Source organism: Tamandua tetradactyla, chromosome 3 (genome assembly GCF_023851605.1).
Source record: "Tamandua tetradactyla isolate mTamTet1 chromosome 3, mTamTet1.pri, whole genome shotgun sequence".
Lineage (NCBI taxonomy): Eukaryota > Metazoa > Chordata > Mammalia > Pilosa > Myrmecophagidae > Tamandua > Tamandua tetradactyla.
This window is the reverse complement of record NC_135329.1, coordinates 75,211,875-75,226,938: the sequence shown is the minus strand read 5'-3', so window position 1 is coordinate 75,226,938 and position 15,064 is coordinate 75,211,875. Positions and strand designations below refer to the sequence as shown.

Genomic DNA, 15,064 nt, shown 5'->3' with positions numbered 1-15,064 from the left:
TGGGAAATGAACCCGGGTCTCTGGCCTGGCAGGTGAGAGAACTGTGTCACTGAGCCACTGTTGCCCCATTGGTAGTTTTTGAAATGAACAAGTAACACTTGTTTTTGCAGCCTGTGGTGGGGAGATTAGTTCATTTTAATTTCATAGGTGGCTAGGACCCACAGTTTTTTTTTTAGCATGGGCAGGCACCAGGAAGTGAACCAAGGTCTCCGGTGAGAACTCTGACACTGCACTGCTGTGGCCTACTCATGACTTACTTTTATCTCTTAGAATTATGCATAGGTCTGTACACTGCTTGGGAATGGACAAGGTCCAACCTGGCAAAACACAACTTGACTTCTCTTTTCTAAGAATAAACAAGTGGAAAGAGAAGATGAGAAAGAAATGCATCCTGAGAAAGGCTTTCAACAATATAACACACACCAGTTTTTTCTTTTTAGAAATCTTGATGTCTTATGAATAAATTTAGGGGAAATCATTTCTATAGATTTCCAATTGGTTTTTCACTTCCTTCATGTCACTTGGTTCATATAACTTTTTAAAAATGCTTTTTCATTGTCATTTTCTGTAACACTTTCATTTTAACATTTTGAATTTGATTTTTATGTCCCTTATACCATAAAATGTTTTTTGGTTGTTGTTGTTTGTTTCCTGTTGAGGCAGAGAGCTAAAATATAGAGATCTGGGTTAGAAGATGCCTGGTCTAGGATATTATGCTAGATTTCCCCCAAATTAGCTGTATTGCTACTATATGGTTTCCCGCCTGGTCTACAGGCCAGTGTTACATTGCACTCATTTACTTATCTGTACCATGAGGAAAATTGAAGAGAAAACATTTAGAAAATTTAATAGCAATTTGGTTGAGTGATTTTACATGTGAATAATAATAATAAATTCTAATAAAATTGTGGACTTCAGTGCATATGGTAATTTTTAGCATTTCATTTCCTTAGTAATTAATTTTACAGTAATTTTACACAAAATTCAGTCTGGACTATATTTTTAAAAAAGCAAACAACTGACTTTTCACTAAAGACAGTCTAAGCAGCACTGAGTGGTAAGATGTGCAGTGAGCCAGTTAAGCTCTCAGAACCTCAATTTCCCTACCTTTAAAAATATGAGCATTGATCTCTAACCTTTCTTACAGAATGTGTGAATACTAAACAAAGTTGCATATTCATAAATTATTGCACAATATAAGGCCTTGCATAAATATAAAATTACCTCTGTATAAGCTAATAAGTATTTGGGAAGTAGCATGACATCTCAGATAAAAGAAGCTTAGGTTATATTAGATACCCAATAAATGTTTGTTGACTTTATGAATAAATGAAAGAACAGAAATTATGGCATCAAACAGAACCGCACTCAAAAAACAGTCTCAGGAGGAGCGTGTGATTTAAAGGCAAGTCACATAATCTTTTAATAGCATACTTTCTTCATCTGTAAAATGAAGGTAATAATAGTGTTTTAGTTTGTTAAAGCTGCCAGAATGTAATATACCAGAAATGTAATGGCTTTTAAAAAGGGAATTTATTAAGTTGTAAGTTTACAGTCCTAAGGCCATGAAAATGTTCAAATTAATGTACCAACAAGAGGTTACCTTCACTTAAGAGAGGCTGATGTCATCTAGGACTCCTCTGTCATGTGGGGAAGGCATGTGGCTGGCACCTGCTAGGGTCTTAGGCTTCTGAACACCTCAGGAAGCTGGGAAGGCACCTGGTGAAATCTGCTAGCTTTCTCTACCGACATCTTTGAATGGCTTCCTTGAAGGCATTTTCCTTCTGCATCTCCAAAGGACTCTGGCTGTGTGGGCTTTATTGGCTTTGAAGCTTCTACCAAAATGGTTCCCTCTTAAAGGACTCCAGTAAGCAACCTCACCTTGAATGGGTTGGAGATACATCTCTGTGGAAACCACCTAAGCAAAAGGTACTACTCACAATTGGGTGGGTCACATCTCCATGGAAACAATAAAAAAGATCCCACCCAGCAATACTGAATAAGGATTAGAGAACATAGTTTTCTGAGATACACAAGAATTTCAAACTGGCACAAATAGTTTCTAACTTTCAAAGTTGTGTGGATTAAATAAAATGATGCAGTAAAGTATCTAGCATTTAGTATGTAGCATATAGAAACTACTCAGTAAATGTTAGTTTTATATCTTTAAACTCATTCTCTATGCCAAGGAATCTACTTAAATTTTTATATGCAATTTATTACTTGATTCTTAGAATAACCTAATAGCATAACTCTTATAAACTCCATTTTTCCAATAAAGAAAGTAAGGCAAAGAATTAAGCAACTTTCACAAAGTCATATAGCTACTTTCAATCTATGTCTGTCTGTAACAGTTAGGGACTTTTCTCAAAAAATACCACCTCTCTAAAGTCTTCTAGGAATCTTTCTGATCATAATATCTGATGGTATCTGCTCTGGATGTGCCAAAACCAAGGTGTGGAATAATTATGAATCAGAGGTAATGTTGGCTGAGCAGTAATTCTTCCCAGTGGGTTAAACCATGTAGCTCTATGATCTATTGCAAGGACTATTCTAATTTATTTTATTGTTCAAAGAAAGATATTTTATTGATACTTTACAGAAATTTGTTTTTATTTCTCTTTTTATGGCTGAAGAAGGTGTGAGAGTACATCTTCTTACCAAGTTATTGTATGAGTGAGCTGAAGAATAAAACACTGTTCTTAACCTTTTTGAAATATATCCTGTTTTGAGAAAAATAAAATTTCATACTCTCCTTTTTATTATGGGCAATTTTCAAAATAAATTGAATACCATGACTGAATTTCTCTAAAAATGCTTTTATCAAATATTATTTTTCTAACTACACAATTATCCCCTCCCTTTCACCCCTGTCCCCATAATGATAAACACAAAAAGTATTTATCACCCATACTTAGATAGGAAGTGTAAGCATCAGGAAATCATTGCAGAGTTCTAAGATCCCAATTACTTTTTTATTTGTACACTGGAATTCCATCTGAAGTTTTATATTGTCCCTATTGAAAGGTGATTCCTCAGTTTCCATCTATGTGGAATTTGAATAGCTCTACTCAGACAATTTAATGTTCACAGAAATGCGTCAGTCCAGTACCAGCATGGATGACCATTAAAATATGACACCATAAGAAGAACCATAGAATTGATGAAGTTTACAAATATTTTAAAACAGTGAAATTGAATATATTTATCCCAAGTTCATTTACAAGAAAAAATATTCATGAAGAACTGTCAGAAATGTATGTAGCCCATCATTCTTGCAGATATCCTAAAGTATAAACAGAACAAATTTATCTACTTGGACCACATTATCTCAATGCCTCAGCAGAATGACTTTTAATAATTATAAATTGCTGAAAATAAAGCCCTTGGTCAACATTGAAAATATTAGAATATGACTGAGGACATTGTCCAACATGTTTTATGGAATCAGTATTATTATTAAGGAAGCCACAAGATAAAACTCACTATGATTTCTGAGCCCAGAATAATTCTTAAATCTCATGTTTCTGATTAATATTTACTCTATTCATTGGATGCTTACAAAGCCCAGAAACAAAGTTTGGTTCACTCTTAGAAGATATAGAGGACTTCTAGGTACCTTCAATTTTGTAATCTATTTTTTTTTTTTTTTTTTTTAAAGACAGAGAGAAGGAAGGAAGGATAGAAGGAAGGAAGGAAGGAAGAAAGGGAAACAACTTTAAACATTTTCTTGTTTTATTGTATTTTGTTTTTCCGTTTTTTGTTACATGGGCTGGGGCCGGGAATCGAACCGAGGTCCTCCGGCATAGCAGGCAAGCACTTTGCCCGCTGAGCCACCGCGGCCCGCCCTGTAATCTATTTTAAATCAACATTTTCTTTGGTCTGCTTTCAAAATATACCTATTTTCCAGTCATTTACATTGCCTTATTTTACCTGTTTTTGTGAGATGCTTTATTTCTCTTTTGTAAAACAGCAATGTTAAAACAAGCATATGAAAATGACTTACAAATAAACTGAGAAATGGTTCCATGTATATAAACATGATATAAAGACTATATAACGCTATGGACAAACATACAGTTTGTCTTTAATTGTTTCCCTTTGTTCTCTTTTATTTGGCTTTAGCCCTCTTATCACAGATTATACTATAAAAAGAAGTGGAACACAAATGCTCCTCATGAGCAATTACATATATCATTCTTTTTAGCTGTGGAGGAATCATAAATTAATAGCCAATGATTAATTGCTGCCATTATCTCAACTTTCCATTCCTTTATATCACTTTAACAATATGATTTGATATATTCGATATATTATATATATTTGGTCATCCATGCAGTCTTCTACAAGATGTGTTCATTAAAATTAGTGGAAGTGCTTGGGTAACTGGGCGTCATGTTGGAACTCAGGGGATGAATACGAAGGAACTCAACTGTGGTTATACATTATATGACCACAACCAATGAGACTAAATTTTACAGGCTACATTTAGAATCATTCTCATTCTTATTTATAAATCAGGGAGAATTTTTTTTCTGCATAAGGAATAACATCAACCCATTAAATGACTCATATTTTAAATACAGAACCGTGGGTCATGTTTCTCTCCTTACCAGTTTGAACTGCCAGACTCCTCATGCTGGTGGTGCCTCCTTAGCACTCTGCCCTGAGCCACCTCACAGAAGCCTATTTCAGGCTGTCAAAAAAAAAAAAAGACTGATGAAAGTCTCCATATATGAATGACCACAATAGTAATAATTCACATTTACATAGCCCCTAGCACAAGAGGGATTAATTCATTAAAGTTGTGATTCTATATCTTAAAGGCAAGTACTTTCTTAGTCATCTTGGAATTCTCAGACCATGACTAAGTCTCTACCAGCTAGGCATTCATTAAATTATGTTCTTCTTCATTGAAAGAGTGAATGAATGACTTTCATGTTCATGTCCACTTTATATTTGAAAATGTATTTCAACTACAGAAAACAAGTTGGTATTTTGATAAAATGTAACTGTTCACAGGGGAGAAGATCTAAAGGAGAAAGTCCTCTTGCTTAGTCAATAAATCTGATATGTCAGAGTAAAAAATTTACAATGCAAGCAGCATACAAGATACAGCTGAATTGCTGTCATTTCAGTTGTTGATAATTATTGGATGAATCTGAAAAGCTATTATCAAATGATAGTTATGACCTATTTATGCAGGACAACTTAAGTACAACAGATGAAAAGCTGGGGATCACTTTGAAGCAATGGTAAATTTGGAAAAAGAAATGAGTTGCTCTTTAACCCCCTCTTTTCCATTTCCCTGATCACTGTTTCCCTTTCTTAACTAGCCTCCCAATTCTAACCCAGCACCCATCCCCAATCCACAAGAGAGAAGGATAAAGGAGAAGGAACTGAAGATACATTCAGAAGAAGCTATTCTAGGACAGTTTTCATTGACTTGAGAGAAGTAAAGAGAGGTGAAATGCTTTCTTAAAGGAGTTAAATAACTTTCCTTCGAACCTCATATTTATATATCAAATTTCCTACATGATAATACTGCTCTATGACCAATAATAATAATTATGTATTTCTTACAATGTATCAGAAATGGTTCTTAGCGTTTTGCAGACATCTGATTCAATATTTACAACAGCCTGATAAGACAGTTGTTTTTATCATCCCTATTTTTAAAGATGGGAAAAACTGAGGTACAGATTGATTAAATTATTCATGACCCCCCGTTAGCAAAGTAAGAGAATAGGATTTCAACTTTTTTCAGAGCACCATTCCCTTAACCTTCAAGGTATTTCACTACCTTTCAGACTCAACCCAAAATGGAACTCTTGATTTTCTCCATGTACCTCCCTAGGTTTACCTTCTTTCTCAGAAAAGAAACTGATTTATCTGTTTAGTAATAAAGCCAGATACATGGGTATCTTTCTTGATATCTTCCTTTTCTGTGTTTTTTCTACTCCCTAAATATAGCATGTACATATTTATCTCTCTATTCTCACTCCCAGTTATGCCATCATCTTCTATCACCTAGACTATTGCAAGAGCTTCTACTTAATCTCAGATCCCACCCTTGTCTGCTTCCAAAGTCTATTTCTCACACTCCAAGCAGGGATGGTGTTTTATAATATAATGCATCATTTTACTTCCCTGCTTAAAACACTTCAGTAGCTTTATATTATGTCTGGTGTGCAGTCCATTCATCTTATTATCATGTTAGGCTTATGAACTCTGACATGGGCTGGCTACAGTCTACCCCACAAACATTAGCTTATTCAACTCTCTACTGTTTTATTGGGCTCCATATAATCTTCCCTTATTAAACCATAGGTTTCAGCACCTAAACAATGTACTCTTCAGGAAATTAGTCCCATCATAGTCTGCCATAGGCTCCTCTTCATCTCTCAAGACTTAGTTCAAACTTTATTTCCTCAAAGAGGTTTTTCCTGTTACTCCAAAGTGTATCCACTCCTTTCCTGATAGTTCTAAGTGTCTCTCTCCACTCTCTTCCCAGCCTGTAATCATATTTTTAATTTGTTTGTCTGTAATCTCTCTTCCTCACTGGAATGTTAGTACCAAGTGGACAGGAATTCAAAACAGAGTAGGATTTAAAAATCTGCTTCATTAGGGGTTGCAAGGGTAGTTCAGTGGTAGGATTCTTGCCTGCCACATGGAAAACCCAGGCTCGATTCTCAGTCCATACACATCCCAAAAAACAAACACACAAAACAAACAAAAACCAACCAAACAAACATTCACAAATGGTGCTGCAATAATGGGATACTCACATGGAAAAATAATGAAATGTGACCCTGCCACACAGCATACAAAAAAATTGCTTAATGAATATATGGATAGATGTTAAATTAAGTTCTAACCATTCTCCCTTATTTTTATCCATTCTCAAAAGGAAGACAAGAGAAAGTTGCATGTAAAATGTCATCAATTAGAAAACCATACTCCAAATGATTTTTTCATGCTGCTTCATGCCTGTTCTAAGAAGCTATCAAACAATTACCCATAAGAAAAGAATACCATATTAAAAGCCTTATAGAATTTCTTTATCTATGTTTTTTCTTAACAAGACATAACATGTAAACAGCAAATGTATGCTTTAGTTTACACTGTTTTCTGAAAGTGTTCCATCTATAGCACTCTGAAGTTACTCAGTGGGCAACAGCTGATATGCATATATTATTAATTATGAATTTGGTCATGAATTCCTCTGAGTATGCGAGGACTAGGGTCAAATATTTAGGGACTTTTAAGGCATTTGTGTTTTATTTGTAACTCTGAACCACTACAAGCAATAGGGAAACTAGTAGCTACCAAATAGCACTGAAGTAAGTTTGTACAATGAGACAACAGTATTACTATTGTTATTATTATTATTGTCATCATCATCATTCCAGGGCGTAGACATAGGTTTTAATCACACAAAACAACATATAAAGGCTCTATTAGTTTAACTAGCAGCATTTTTTCATCTGAATTATTATGCTAAAATATATGTAACTCCATTAAGCTTTGTTTCTGTTTTTTGTTTGTTTTTCTTGATTTGGTTTCAAGCATTGCCTCTTAAACTTAAAGTGCATTTGAGTTACATGGAAACTTATATGCATATTAATCAAACCAGATATTTGATTCAGAAGGTCTAGTCAGTAGTTCTCTCTCATTATGAGCAACTGAAGCATTCTTTAACTATTAAAATGATGCCATATACATGTATTATGTATATATTATATGTGTAGAGTTAGTACTTAATGTATAAATCTATATTAACACTGGATTGGATCTTAATGTCAATATGGACATAGAGCTAGGGAATTTGACCATTATATTTTGGAAAAAGCTTCATAGGAGTACTTTTGAAGAGAATTTCAACCCCATAATAAATTCCTATTATTTAGTTTGATAGATCATGTATTGCTATAATTTCATGTGGGGTTCATTTACATTTACAGAGATGTGTTATTAAAATCAGTGTAGATTTATAATAGTTTCACTTAGACTAATGTCAAATAAAGAGCTTTCAACAAGGAAAGATATAGTCTTTGCCTGATAGGTTAGCAGCATACCTCCTTTGTGAAAGAAGATTAACAAGAACTGAATGGTTTTCATTTTTTTTCATTAATTCTGAGAGCCACCTTATCATTTCTTTACCTGGATCTTCAAATGCTATCTTCAACCATTTTGTAAGAAAACAATAAGTGACCCTATAAAGCATCTTTTCAACTCTAATTATGTTTGAACATTAGTTTTCAGAAAAGTTCATTAGCTTCAATGAGATAGGAAAATATTCAGTAAATTAATGGTGCAAAACCTAAGGGTAGGGGTAAAAATGACAAGAGTTTAGGAAAACTAGAGATAAGAGCAAAGAGAAAAACATATTGTAATAGAAGTGCCAGGAGAAAAAAAAAGAGGCTCAATATTGAGGGGAAGAGATACCTAGGAGGTAGACTCCAAGTATTTTGATATCCCTGGGTAGATACATTCATCTATACAGACACTTGTAGGATGATTGACCACCTCTTAATTGGCTTCTTAGATTTCAGCCTCTTTCCTGCTCATGCTACTCCTAATTCTTTCTAACCAATGTTCTTACTTTCAGGCATTGAGTCTTAATATAACCCACAATTTACAAGAGCTACGGCAGACTTTCTTGAAGAACCAAAAGAGGTTGGTACATCTCTTTGTCTATGGCTCATACTACCTCTTGCTTCTATTACTGCAATAGATTCTTAAGAGTCACCTATGTTGACAACAGTCCTGACTTTTTTCTACACCAAATTCTCCCCCCTTACTTTATCGGATAAAATTACCTAAATCAAAGTTTCAATCTCATCTATCCTCTTCAAAAACCTTACCAAGGCTCTCTATTCCCTATGGAATACATTGTTACCTCCCTATTCTAGAGCTCAAAGAACTCAACTCTTTAATCTACCTTTTCAGACTCATTTTCCATGTGCAAATGTGTAATGCAAAAGTGCATGGCAAACTGTTAATGTCTTCCAATCTGTGAGTTATCTCATTCTCAGAATAGCTCTGTAAAATAATTGTTACTACCCATATTTTATAGTGAGAAAATTGAAGTTCAGAAATGTTGTGACCATGCTAAACCTTTAGTTAAACAAATAGACCATAGAAAGCAGCTTTCAATCTTTTACCTCCACAGTACAAATTCCTAAAACTTACTTGCCTTACAAATTGCATGACTAGTCACTTGTTTGAATACTTTAACTATTTCCCTTTCTCTGAGTATAGATGTATGTATTTTTTATAAGAAGGATTTCCTTCTCAGTCTCTTCATTTCCAAATGTTTATCACCTTCCAAGGTCAAGGTCAAATGTGAAATCCCTCTATTACCTTCAGCTGAAAATGTCCTCTCCTTTCTCCCTATTAGTGTTTATTGCCCTCTAATTATGGCATTCTTTTATGCCACTTTCAAAGTTACCTGTGTAACAACTATTTCTCATGCTCATTTATAAACTCTTACTGAGCCAGAGCCAGATCTTGATTCATCTATACAGCCACTTTGCCTTGTTCAATGTTCTAGTGTGTTGGGTGTATCATAAGAGAGGAAAGGGGATTCCTCTCCCCCATTTCTTTTTCTGAAATGATAATAAAGTATTTTTGTACTGATGGTGCCAGCCATAAGAGATTATGAAAAACAGTTAGACATAATTTAAGAAAGATTTTCTACCTAGCTCTTTCTGCTCTATTCCAAGATACATCTATCACTTTGTAATAAACAATTACAGGCATATTATGTAAGAATAATTAGTCAGCCTCAGATATTGGCTTTACATTTCAAACCCTAAAATTTGCAAAGCCTCAAAATCCCATCGTAGCTATACAAGTTTAGGACAGGTGGATTCATTTAATATAAAGAACTTGGAATTAGATGGTTTTTCTTTAAACCTATTATCAATGGTCTAAATCTCTATCATCTCAGAAAATCTTTCTGATTACCTATCTCCAAAGCAATGGATTGTCTGTTGATAGAGTGCTTTTTTTAATACAGCAGGCATTTTGGAAATAGCTCTTGGATCAAACTAAATGAGTTCCAGCATAAATAAAGAACCTGAGACATTGCAGACAACACTCAGCAAGATATTAGTGAGAGAGTTAGAAAGATGCAGGGTGACCCTCTGTAATTGATGTTTTTGTATTGTGTGCAGGGTCTAATGAAATGAGTCCAATAACTTGTATGCTCAATGAAATCTCGATTAAACTTAAATATGAGCTTTGACTGCTATTTTACTGGGGGAAAAAACATAAAAAATTAAACTATAACCAGAATAGTAGGTTGAGCCACAGACAAGCCTTAAATTGCCTCTGTTAAATATATATTTTCTATTCTAATCAAGATGAGATATTAAAGAATATTTATATTATATATGTTATCTCTCTGTGAACATTATTTCACAATATGGTAAAACATGACTGACGTTATTTCTTTTAAAACTTCAGGCACATATGACAGTTTGATTCATTTCTAACAACCTTCAAAACCCTAGTATATTAAATTACACTTGTTTCATGTAAATCACCCTGCTTCTCCACCGTTAACTTAAAAAACTGGAGGAAGAAGGGGTTATTGTAAATACATTCTATTCCTTCATATAGATCAATGCAGACTGTCTTCTAAATGACTGTATTTTTTTCATAGCTCCAGGAAAATCTTTGAATTCTGGTCAGTTATTTAAGAAGGAAGAGAAAGCATCTCAAATTAACAAGTTACACTTTACCTTACAGCCTGGACACATTAGTACTATCACCCTGTAATTGAGGGGTTCTAGTATAAGTGGCAGCTTCTAATAGTATTGTCTTTCTAAAGTGCTCTATACCACTAATCTAATAATTGCTCAGTGAAATGTGTCCCTCACCTATTTGGGTATAGCTTAGTGATTCAGCTAAGTACACAATCTAGCAAGTTCTAAGCAATTCTGACATCATCCACTCTATCACTCACCCCTTTTGTTGACAAGGGGCCCACAATACCATTCCATTGCCACCAACAAGAGAGCAGAAATAACAACTCCAACTGTTGGCTAAATACATTTATAGAGTGGAAGCCAGTCTCCTTGTACTTGCCATCCATTGGGCCAAGTTTTGCCCCCAAGAGCTATTCAGAGTATATAGAATCCCCGTTTCACATGGCAGCTCTTCAAATTATTGAAGGAAGTTATCATTTCCTAGCAGGGCTATGGAACATCTTTCAGACTCAACATCACCACTTTCTTGAAAACAAAATGACAGCTGCATTCCTCATATGACTTATTTCTAAACACTTCACTATTCTGGTCACTTCTTTTGGATGCACTTCAGTTTGTTAATGTCTCTTTTCAAAGTATACTGAATATACTGTGACATTTATGAAGCTTCTAGCAGAAAGTGAACACCCTGAGAATAACAGTAAATTTCTATGTTTCATGAAGAGTGGAGCTGAAAGTTACATAAAATTTCCACTTCAAAAGAGTGGTCAGAGATAAGAGTTAACCATTAGAAAATTAACAGGTCAAAAATTCAGCTTGTAGTTTAGTGATATTACAGAATGGTGTCTGAGAGATAAAAAAATACTGTACAAATGTGTTGTCTACACCCCACAGATGACACAAATTATTTGTGTGCATTTTCTTCAAAACCTTCAAAATACTGAGCTCTCTGTGAGGCATGGAAAGCATCAGAGCCATTTCTATCAGAAATGGCTGATGGGTCTTGGTTCTTCTCCTAACCCACTGAGTAACCTTGGACAAATAAGTCTCCAATATTTGTGGTTCTTAGTTTCTTTATTAGCAAATGAAAGATTTTGACCAGATGGTCTCTAAGATCCCATGTAGACCCTAATTTGTCCTGGTGTAAGATTTTAATGCTTCAAAAATTCATGTCAAGAATCATCCACAAATCCTGTCTTTGATGATAATTTAGCCAAGATTTAAATAGCTTTTGTATTCAAAAAGTCTGAGAAAAGAGGTTTCAGCAATTCCCACAGTGATCCTATTAGTTTATTCACTTGTTGGTTTACCTAGCACCTTAAATTTTGTACATCCTATAAGCAAAGCAAAGAATTTGGCAATATGGATAGTATAAAGGAATTAAAGCTCTTACTCTTGAATAACTTACAGTCTAGTTAGGTAGATAAGACACTTAAATTGAAAGTAGTAAACATAAGAATATTAAATAAATGGTAAAGACAATAAATAATAAAGGGTTTTAGAGAAAGGTAAGATCATCATGGCTTAACAATATGGTGACAGGGACTGGTAAAGAAATTTGTTTTTGATACCTTGGAGAGAGGAGAATTTGTGTACAGGAAGAGTGATCACATTTTTAGATAAAGTGTTACAAATTGCTCTACAAAGTGTCCAAAGCAGCAATTGTAGCCAACAATGCTGAAACATGTAATAACTGGACAAGGATCCAACAATAAACAAAGAATTTCAGCAGGTAACTTGTTTAAAAATATTTGAAAGCCAAATTGTGAGAACCAGTTCAACATAGTCAGTCCTCCCATGACATGCTCTGCTCCTTCTCCATTTACATAAAAGGTGTGAGGAATGTTAAAGGTGAATAGAGTACACACATATCCATAGTAGCCACAAGAAAGACTCATAAACAAGTTCATAATTCTTAATCTTTTCTGTATAGTGACAACTCAGGTCTAGGAATGCATTCAGACTTGATCCTAATTTAGTGGTGCTGTGGCACAAATGTTAAACATTGCCTCTGCAGCCATTAACCTAAACTTGTTAATTAGGAAGGAAAATTATGAAATATATTTTCAGCTTGATTTACCAAGATGCTCTTGGTCAATTCAGGTTAGCTATTTGATGAGGCTTCTCAGCTGTTAATATGTCCCATAGTGTACAGATTAAAAAAGCAAAGCAAAGCCAACCAAAGGAGCATATAGATTAAAAAGCAAATCAAAGCAAAACAAAGGAGAGAAAAAATAACTATTAAGCCTACTTAAAAGGCTCCAAGCTATATTTGTATGCACACTCTCAAATTACACTCTTAAGTATGTCCCTGCAAACATCTATTTTGCATGTGTTCATATTCTTTCTTCTAAGCCAAATAATAGTCATTTCACTAGGATAAAATTCCTTCCACCTAATTTTTCATCTGTGATAACACCTTTCCCAAATGGATTATTTTTTGTTGTGAAAAAGCTACATGAGATATGGCAATGAGACTGGCAGATGCTAAAATATCAGTACAGATTCTTAAGGATTGTGTGTGTGTTAATATGAAAAATATTTGGGATTGCCACTAGAATGTTGAAAAGACATCAAAAAGACAGTTTGAGGATAAATAATGATTCACAGGATTTCTGGGAGGCATGTTGCTACTACAAGTAGGAAGGCTCCTACTCCAAGCCTTCTTGATCAAACCCATGGTAAGACAGGTAATTCCTGGGTTAAATTTGTTAAAATTATCCCATTTCTAAGGACTAAAAGTATAAATTAATTTTAAAAGTTTTTTTTCTAATATTAGGTTAAAGAATGATATATACATAAGGGACTACAAGCAAATGTTTAGAGATATTTTGAGCATTGTTATAGTCAGGTTCATGTGTCACCTTGGCCAGGTGGTGGTGCCCAGACATCCAGTAGGGCAAGTGTTGGCCTACTTGTTGCTATGAGGACATTCATGGATGTAAATCATGATTACATTAGCTGTATCCACAGCTGATTGCATTTGTAATCCACTAAGGAGAGTGCCTTCTGCAATGAGTGATGCTTAATCTAATCACTGGAAGGTTTTTAAGGAGGAATCAGAAGAGACAGTCACTCTTCCTGTGTCACCTAACAAGCCTCTCTTGTGAAGTTCATCCAGACCCTTCATCAGAGGTGCCAACTTTACAGACTGCCTTATGGATTTTGGACTCGTCCATTTCCATGGTCATCCAGCCAGCCACCCTCTCCTGAGAATTCATTGAGGACCTTCATCAGAGTTGCCAGCTTGTGGCCTGCTCTACAGAACTTGGAATCTGCATTCCCATGATTATGTGAGACACTTTTATAAATTTTATAACTATGGATATCTCCTGCTGATTCTGTTTCTCTAGAGAACCCTAGCTAGTACAGCTTGGTACCAGGAGTGGTTCTTAAGAAGCATCAATTTCATTATTCATCCTACCTACCTGAAGCCACACTTCAATGGCATTCCTTGAAAAAACTATTGGGCTAGATAGGTAAATATTATGACCGAAGATAGCTGCTCCTGTTTCTATGTTATTCTAATAATACCATCCAGTTTATAAGAAGTTTGTTTTTCAAGTACTCTGAGACAGTTAACATAAACAGATACATACTTAATACTTTAACAGAGACACACCCTGAAAAGCTAAAATTGAATACTTAGTAATTAGGCCATACTACAAATTTATCCAACTACTTAGTAGACTGTGTCAAAATTAAATATCCTAAAACAGCTAGAGCAACACAATATGGTATGGTGTTTAAAGTGTCAGGTTTAGAGTGAAAACCTGAGTTAAGATCTTAGCCTTACCATTAATTTGATATATACTGAGCAGGCTATTTGACTCTTTAATCTATCATTCTCTCACTTGCAAAACAAGGAACAAACATCAAATTCATATAGTTGTGAGAATCAAATGAAGTATCACACAGTATTTGGCTCGAAATAAGTACCCTATAAAGTTAGTTCTTCTACTTTAAAAATATTCTTATCATTACTATAGGAGGTATAAATCTAGTTATAAACCATTGAAAGATTTTCTAGAGAGAATTTGATCAGTGGTATCTTATCACCTGGTGATCCTAATTACACCAAATCATAATAACAAGTCAAATTATAATGACACCTGAGTTAATTATACTATTTGCTGTCAATGAATTGTCTGGTGGTAAATCAGGGCTGAAAAAAGTGTTCTCTAAATGTCTGATCCATAGACAATACCTTATATTTCAGCAAGTGTTTTGCAGTTTACAAAATATCTTAAGTTATTCTGACTTAATTTGTCTAGCCAACGTTTATTGGGACATAAGCTTTGAGGAAGTGTGGAAGGTAAAGCTGTATAGAGAATCACACCTGTCCT

The 15,064-nt window shown here is 34.6% G+C and overlaps 1 long non-coding RNA gene across 2 annotated transcripts in view; it reads right to left on the bottom strand.

Moving 5' to 3' along the window:
- The window catches only part of LOC143676155 (uncharacterized), a 42,050-nt gene extending 27,500 nt beyond the window's left edge, over positions 1-14,550 (bottom strand). For both annotated transcript variants that reach the window (XR_013171869.1, XR_013171868.1), the window contains exons 1-2: positions 14,515-14,550; positions 4,614-4,696 (exon numbers count right to left, since the gene is read on the bottom strand). This is a non-coding gene — a long non-coding RNA (uncharacterized LOC143676155). The remainder of the gene's footprint in view (positions 1-4,613; positions 4,697-14,514) is intronic.
- Between the last annotated feature and the right edge of the window lie 514 nt (positions 14,551-15,064).